This window comes from Danio rerio, chromosome 20 (assembly GCF_049306965.1).
Source record: "Danio rerio strain Tuebingen ecotype United States chromosome 20, GRCz12tu, whole genome shotgun sequence".
Classification (NCBI taxonomy): Eukaryota; Metazoa; Chordata; class Actinopteri; order Cypriniformes; family Danionidae; genus Danio; species Danio rerio.
Genome location: NC_133195.1, coordinates 25,645,598 through 25,655,177, shown reverse-complemented (window position 1 = coordinate 25,655,177; position 9,580 = coordinate 25,645,598).

Sequence of the window (9,580 nt, the reverse complement as noted above, 5' to 3'; positions counted from 1 at the left end):
TGCATTTAATTATTCAATGCTGAATACAGTTAGACTCATCTGAAAACAATAAAACAATGTTTATTTCATTTTATATCTTTTCCTTTAATGAGTTTATCTACACTTGTAGATTGTTTATGATATTTTCTACAAATGCACTTCCCTACAGAATCATCCCGACCAATCTTAAATTATTATTTTTTTTCCAAATAGTTTTTAAAGTCATCTAATGAAATTGTATTAATAATCTCAACATATAACCAAAGAATAAAAAATATCGCAATGTCAGATATTTCCAATACTGTGCAGCTCTAGTTCAAACATGAACAATGAAATTTGTTTTATTTTTATTTGGAAATAGTTTACTGGAAGGGAGTGTTTATAAGACTGTGATGAAGCCTTTATAATCATGGCATGACGTCATGAAAATGAATAAGATTTTATGCATGCTTGCGACATCTGTCAATAAGTGACATTAGCTCAGTTATGTTATTTTAAATGCAAAGGTGATTGTTTGATATGTCTTTGTTATGATAACTTGGAATAAAAAAATCATAACCTGTCTTTGTTATGACAACTGGACATTAAGACAACATAACTTGTCATAAATCTGTCATAAACATGATTGTCACGGGGCTATTGTAATTGTGACATGAATTGTATAACAGTTTCATTAATATTAAATAATAAGAAAATGAATAATTATTATTTTTCTTGATCTCAGCTGTAATGGTACAAATTGAAATTGTAATTAAAATGTTTTTAAATATTAATGACGCTGCTATAAATGATTGTACAGAGTACTGACACTTTAAACAACACACTTAATAAGAATTTCATTCTGTTTTACTGAAAAAAGTGATGAGAAAATTATTCATGACACAAAATTATAATGGCCTTATGATAAATATGTTTACAATGACAAATTATGTTGTTTTGATTAAAATTTACGTGACTGAATGAGAGTAAGACATCACGGTGGCACAGTGGGTAGCATGATCACCTCACAGCAAGAAGGTCACTGGTTTGAGTCCCAGCTGAGCCAGTTGGCATTTCTGTGTGAAGTTTGCATGTTCTCCCCGTGTTTGGCTTTCCTCCAGGTGCTCCACATGACATGTGATATAGGAGAATTGAATAAACAAAATCAGCCGTAGTGCATGTGTGTGAATGCAAGAGTGTATGGTGTTTCCCAGTGTCAGTAACGACACACAAATCTAATTTGTATTTTTTTTCATCTGTAAAAGTTCATTTTGTCCCCAACAAGAAGAAACGCACACCTCAAGAGAACAGGCAATGTTCCAGAGGCGACTCATTTCAATGCACTCTTTTAAAGTTCACATCTGCTTAACTAAAAGGACACACCGAAAGATGTCAATCCCCGGAAAGCCTCTGGAAGTCCATTTGTGATCAATGAATCATACAAATGCATGATCACGGCAGACATTTTAGCAAGCATTTCTTTTTGTGTGTGGTTTCAACATACTGTGCTGTGGCTGATTTGTGTCTGGCGGTGAGAAGAGGACTCCAGCGTCTTCGGCTTTCATGTGTCTGACAAACGGGCTTCATCTAGACACTCGCTCATGCAGACTGCAGACAGTAATGAGTATTATGATCATGGACTCCAACACACAGCCACACAAAACTCACGGACCTGAGTCAAAGGCAGTCATGAGGAAGCCTGGAAAAGCACTTTATGCACAGACATAACACACAAGAATAACATGTGATTAGTTACACCTAGTCTGGGCCACCAGTTCATATGCCGTGTGTTTCATTTATCAGAGCTACTTAGTGTATGAATGGAGACATTCAAAGTGGTTTTATTAGGGTTATATGTACATGTTACGTCAGAATTATTCGCCCCCCTTTGAATTTTGTTATCTTTTTTAATTATTTCCCAAATTATGTTGAACAGAGCAAAGAAATTTCCACAGTATGTCTGATAATATTTTGTCTTCTGGAGAAAGTCTTATTTGTTTTATTTCGACTAGAATAAAAGCAGTTTTAAATTTTTTAAACACCATTTTAAGGTCAAAATTATCAGCCCCTTTAAGCTATAATTTTTTCAATAGTTATACAATACAACCACTGTTATACAATAACTTGCCTAATTGCCATAACCTGCCTATTAACATAATTACCCTAGTTAAGCCTTTAAATGTCACTTTAAGCTGAATAGAAGTGTCTTGAAAAGTATCTAGTCAAATATTATTTACTGTCATCATGGCAAAGATAAAATAAATCAGTTATTAGAAATGAGTTACTAAAACTATAATGTTTAGAAATGTGCTGAAAAAAACCTCTCCATTAAACAAAAATTGAGGGAAAAAATAAACAGGTGGGCTAATAATTCTGACTTCAACTGTACACCTAACTATTAACACCCTTTATCCTAAAAACAAAAAAGTCAAACATTTTTGTTCAAAATCGGAAATTTAGGTTTACTTCTCGTGATATCAGGTTGGTTTGATGTCTATATACTGACTTTTGTAATGTAATGTGTATTTATATAGTGCATATAGCTGACTAATTATGCAGATGTGAAACCAATAATTTGTTTTACTGTTAAAAGACATCTAATAGACATCCAAATATAGACGCCTTGGCTAAAACAGGGCTAACCTTAGTAATAAAATAGACAGGAATGAATGACTACACATGTGAAGTTTGTCTAATCTGTTTATTCATTCATTTTCCTTCGTCTTAGTCCCTTTATTCATCAGGGCTCACCACAGTGAAATGAACTGCCAACTTATCCAGCATATGTTTTACACACCGGATGCTCTTCCAACTGAAACCCAGTACTGGGAAACATCCATACACATTAATTTACTACAGCCAATTTAGTTCATTCAGTTCAGCTATAGCGCATGTCTTTGGCCTGTGGGGGAAAGTGGAGCACACTCGAAACCCACATGAATACGGGGAGAACATGCAAAGTCCACACAAAAATTCCAATTGGCTCAGCCAGGACTCGAACCAGCGACCTACTTGCTGTGAGGTAACAGTGCTAACCACTGAGCCACCTGTCTAATCTGTCTACTTGATTATTATAGTCAATTTTTAAGCTATTGTTACACTCTCTTACTTTGTCACGGCATTGTGTGTGAAATCAGAAATAAAGGTACAAAATCTGTCACTGGGGCCGTACCTTTTCAAAAGGTACGTTTTTGCTCCTAACAGGTCCTTAAAAGTACATATTAATACCTAAAATGAACAAATGTGTACCTCATAGTACATTAAGGGTACACAATAGAACCCTAAAAGGTACAAAGTGAACCTTAAAAGTACTCATGTACACCTGTACAGTACAAAAGTGTACTTTTGGTACCACCCCAGTGACAGATTATGTACTTTTATTTTTAAATGTGTGTACAAGTTTATAAGATTTTAACTCACAGCCCAAATTTAGCCTTAATTTATCCAAGATATCTATGTTTTGATGTTAATTAGATGTCTTTTAAACCCATGTATACGCACATATTGGAGTTCAATCTTCCTCTTTTGACTTACTCTTCAATATATTGTGCATTCACTTTGTGTCACAGAAAGAGGCAGGCTTACTGGAGCCTGTGTAAATGTCACATTCTTCTGATTTTTCTGACAAAAAACAACAAAAATTTATCTTAAAGGCACTTTAAGTTGCAAAAAATCATTCAAAATCACTTTAAATATTATTTTACATCATTTTGTATACATCAGTATATAATTTATGATGATAAACAATACTCATAATAATATGAAACTGATTGCTTAACTAAAACACAAATGATCATTTATTATTATTATGATTTTTCACATGGATAGATTTAGATTTTTGTATTATTTATTTTGCAGTTTCAAATGACATTACTGGATCTTGATCTCTGCAGTGGCAACTCTTAATAGTGAAAATCTGTCAAAAAAGAACAAGTTGAGTAGCCTTGTAAGGGCAGCAGGCAACATAACATAATTATGTTTTAAAGTGAGCACAGGGTATCTTATGCACGGTATCAAACAGAATCAGAAACTCTTTTACAATGGTGGCCATTAGGTCATTAAATGAATCCAGCTGGGAGGCATATGCATAAAAAAATATGTATTGTATGTTATGTGGTAATATTTTGGTAATGTGTACATGGAACCTAAACAGGATAATAAATTTGAGTCTGTCCTAGTCTGAATAGTTGGTCCCACTTTAATATTAAGTGGCCTTAACTACTATGTACTTAAATCAAAATGTAAATACGGTGTACTTACTGTGTTCATAATGTATTGCAAAACACTTCTAGTGCTCTTGAATTGGTATATCTGTAGGGATAGGGACATTTTGATGCTATGGGTAGGTTTAAGGGTGGGTTAAGGTGTAAGGGATGGTCAAAAGTGTAGTTAAAGATGTAATTGCAGAAATTAATTACATGCACGTATGTAATCAATCATAAGTACAATGTAAAACATGTATTTATGCTATAAATACATTGTAAGAAATTATTAATTTCAATGTAAGTATATTAGTTAAAGACATTTAATATAAAGTGGGACTGAACAGTTTAACAAAGTGATTTTTTATTGGCAGTCTTAGTAGCTGGAAATGATATACTGTCTGGTTTGGTCAGGTAAATTATGGCACAGAAACCTGGTATTGAGCAGTGATTTTTTCATTCATGGACATATTTCTGACCCTCTCTCTATATATATGCGTGTGTATTTTTTTTCCAATGTATTGTTTCAAACTACTAACAATCCCAATAAAACTCAGTATGTTACATTTTCCACATCAAACGTTGATAGTGCAGTTTAAGTACTTGTAATGCAATTAAACAACATATATAAACCCCTGTGCATCACAAGTTATAGTGTTTATTAACAGCATTCACTTTTCCTCCTCCTCCTCTAAAATCAATGCATCCTTCAAAGCTCTGTCCCTCCTGTCGCTCTAGTTTATGACTTCCCTAATGCTGGTCTCCCTCTATCTCATCTGTAGCCCACAAATCTCCAAAATTACAGCTTCATCTATCGCTCTCTGTCTCTCTGCAGCCGGAGCAGTAAAAGCTGGCTAGACGATCAGCTCCTGAGGGCTGAAGAAAACATCTGACACTCGTTCGCTCAAATATCAGCCTCAGAAGGCCAGTTTTAGGTGAATCAACACGTGCAGCATTTTATCCACTTCTCCAATTTACAAAGAGAAGCAGATGGAAAATGAAGAAATATGAAAGCATAAAGTGTGCGCAGTGTGCATAAGATCATGTGTGAATGTTAAGCCCATTGGCGCAAGCTGCTGTCTCTGATCATATCTTAATGTGTGTCTGTAATACTGATAACCTTTGACTGATACTCTAAACACTAACATGAATCATCAAAATACAGCTCTCTTACTGAAACTGCTTGATGTGTATCATCATTTTAAGCACAGAATGCTTTAAAGGGAAACATAAATTATCATATTTACCCATTCTTGTCATTCCAGAGTATTGCTAGTTGTGAAAAACAGACATTTTAACCTTTGTATTTTCAATGTATCAGTTATCAAACTCACATAGGAAAATGATCGCTGAAATATCTTGCGCTTCATTCAGTTTCTAGCTCAGAAGACATACATACAGTTAAAGTCAGAATCATTAGCCCCCCTTTTAACTTTTTTTTTATTTAAATATTTCCCAAATGATGTTAAACAGAGCAAGGCAATATTCACAGTATGTCTGATAATATTTTTTCTTTTGGAGAAAGTCTCATTTGTTTGATTTCTGCTAGAATAAAAGCAGTTTTTAAATTTTTAAACACCATTTTAAGGACAATATTATTAGCCCCTGTAGGCTATTTTTTATTTTGATAGTCTACAGAACAAACCATTATTATACAATAACTTGCCTAATTACCCTAACTTGCCTAGTTAGCCTAATTAACCAAGCATTTAAATGTCACTTTAAGCTGTATACAAGTGTCTTGAAAAATACCTAATAAAATATTTTTTACTGTCATCATGGCAAAGATAAAATAAATCAGTTATTAGAAATGAGTTATTAAAACTATTATGTTTAGAAATGTGCTGAAAAAAAAAAAACTTCTCTCTGTTAAACAAAACTGGGGAAAAAATAAACAGGGGGCTAATAATTCAGGGGGGCTAATAATTCTGACTTCAACTGTATATTGTGTTAATTCTACTGAACTCTACATTAATTCTTTTTTTTAGATCTTGAAAGCATCAATACTTGTTCATTGTGTTCAGATGTAACATGATGGTAAATAAATGATGACAGTATTACCATTTTAGGTGAATGTGTATAAACGTGGTTAAAAACAAAACAGGAAAATTATGGTACTCTATGTTCTGTGTGACAAGTGTAATAAAGCATTCACTTTGTTTAAAAACGCATATTTTTCTCTCCATTCTGGCTTTCCGTCCACACTGAGACAACGTTTTAGACAATAAAAATGTATCTTTTATTTGAAAATGTGTATAAATTTAAAATGATACATCTGAAAATGCAATTTTCGAGCCACAGTGTGGACTGTGAAGATTGAGGCTTTTTAAAAAACAATGACACATTTTCACTAACAGAGCTGCTATATATATATAAACTTTTTTGACTGCAGTCACTGTGACTAGTTGTTTTCCAATGTTACTAGCCACTCGCCATTTTTACTAGCCACAATTGTGTTGTTGGGAAAATGTATTTTATAAAACAAATACATTTTGCAAAAATACATTTCTTTTTTTATTTTGTGTTATGTCCACATGCCCCCTCATTAATTTAACTTTTAATTTTAACCTCAACACCAAGAATTTACAATTTTTCTCTGACCACACCAAATAATTTCCTTGCCACAAATTTTAAATACTATCTGAAAACATGCTAAATATAGCAGTATACATAGACTTTTAATTCAACAAAAATGTTGTTAAAACAATTGACATTTAAAACAACTATTCTTAAATTATTCTTCTTATCATTAAAACAATGTTATTGTAAAGGATGATAACAAAACCTTATTAACAAAAATAACTGCAAGCTAAAGAAAGCAGGTGAAAAACATTCTGTGTGCGATAATGAAAGGATGATCATGTGCACACGGTTACTATAGGATACAGTAATTATCTGTTCAAAGAATGGTAAAAGTGAATGCGCCAACTGCTGCTGCTAACAAATAATTTAGAGATTTCTTGAAAGCAGCAGGATGGTGCCTGCATGAGCGCCACTTTTTTTCCCAATCTATTTGAAAGAAAAACAATTGCACCAGTTTCCAGGCATGTTTTTTTGTGCAAGAAACCCGGATCTTTTGAGCACTCACACGCTTTACATCAGCAGTGCTTCGCTCACAACATCAATGAGCAATGATTGCCTGTGTCTCATCCTGCGCCTGATTATCCTCTTAATCAGTATTCACCTGCTTTCTTTTGCTCATACAAACATTTATCAATCGTGCTGCTTTTCTATTCTAAGAGCACATTTGGATGCATATTGACAAACAGTCTTAAACTAAAATTCCAATCTTTAGGAATGAGGCAACACTAGCAATTTTAAAGGTAATTCAACCAGCCTAAGTGGCTAGTGGGTGGGTCTGTCTAACCCACTACAGCTGAAATCTATATATATATTTAAAATCTGAAATTTTCTGAAATCTGAAATGTTTTTGCTGCTTTTTTAGTCAAATAAATTCAACCATGGTGAGCACAATAATATTCTTTAAAAACCATGATAAAATAAATAAACCAAAACCAAACCATTTAATCGTTAATTACCCATATACTATTTTCAGGCATCTCGGTCAAGCAACTGTGAAAGGCTTGCAGCATCTGCTCTTTTGTCTTTGTGAATGTGTCTGATTGAGAAACTAATCATTACAAACGGCTCATCTCTTGATCTCCATGGTTAAGTGAGCTCATTTTGAAGGGTTTTGCAGCCATAAATAGCAAAAATATACTGCTCAAAAGGGAATTAGACAAGTTTGTAAACAAAAACTCTGGTGATCACAGGCAGATGCATTAGTTTACTGCTTGCTTATTCAGAATTAAAACTAACGCATAATTTCCAGTGAATTGTTCCACAGAAAATCTTTCAGAAATTCTGTCTAATTGCCAAATAGAAGTTTTTTTTTTTCATTCAAGGAATCTACGTCGGAGTAAACACTCTTAATGAAAGCAAACAGGATGTTAGTCTCTCCTTGCTACAACTCATGCTATTAGGCAACACATGATAGATTATTGACCTTATTCTGCAATGTAGAAATACACTTTTGTCTAACCTCCAATTCATTTATGGGGAAATTAATAATAAATGGGATCTAATGGCAAAACTACTTGCTCAACAAACAGTTGTGTTTATAGCGATGCATAAAAAATTAAATAAGTTTACAACATCAAGCAGCATAATGAGTGTTTTTTACGGCTAAAAATCAATGGAAGTGAATGAGACCGGAAGTCTTGTGCCAATAAGTTTCCAATGGCTGTGCCTGCTCATATGTGAAAAAATAAGGTCAATACGTGTTGTTCCTTTTAATATGTATATAACAAACAGGCACACATTTAAAGGATTAAAAATACCCAACCCTGAAAATGTGTTTATTCTTGCTCATGTTGTTCCAAACCTGTAAGACCTTCTCTCCTCTGTGGTCCACAAAAGATATTTTTAAGACTGTGCTGGTTGCTCCATGCAATTACAGTGACTGGAACATTCAAGCCCCATGGAGGACAAAAATCACTATACGAAGTGATAAAAATAGCCAACAAGGGGTTTTTAGATATTTTTATGGAACAGACCCCTGGATGTGATGATCCTTTTGGAAAGAACTTCTTAAAGAAAAGAGTTAACCATTATGATTTACTCACCCATGACTTGTCACAAGGCCTGTTGGAGTTTCTTTCTTCTGTTGAGCACAAATATATATCTTTAATGTTGTAAACCGGTAGCCATTGACATCTATAGGAAAAATTAAATACTATAGAAGTCAATGGCTACCGGTTTACAACATTTGTTTAACAGAAGAAAGGAAATCAAACAGGCTTGTGAAAAAATTCAAGACAACTCATCTCTTGATCTCCATGGTTAAGCAAGCTCATTTTGAAGGGCTGTGCAGCTATAAATAGCTAAATATACAGCTCAAGAGGGAATTAGACAAGTTTGAGAATCACTGGCAGATGAATTGCTTGTTTAGTTAGAATTAAAACTAACGCATAATTTCCTGTGAACAGTTCCACAGAAAATCTTTCAGAAATTCTCCAATGAGTCTTTTAAGTGTGTAATTCCCATGTAGAAGTATTTTTTTCATTTAGGGAATCTAAGTCATATGCCAATCTCTTTAGTCGGAGTAAAAGCTCATAGTGAAAAATTTAAGGTTTCAACATTGTTTAAAATATATTCTTTTGTGTTCAACAGAAAAAAAAAATAGATAGAAAAATATTTTATAAGAATATGGAACAACTTTATGGCAAGTGAATTATTTTGGTCAACTATCCTTTTAAAATACAGGTCGTAAAGTAAGTATCGGAAGAAGTAATCTATATCTATATCTGTTATGCTGAATAATGACTAATACATTTTTTATATATTTCACCAATAAACTGACATTAAATTTTCATAAAAAATTGCAGATTAAAGTAATTAACTTAACTAATTAACTGAGC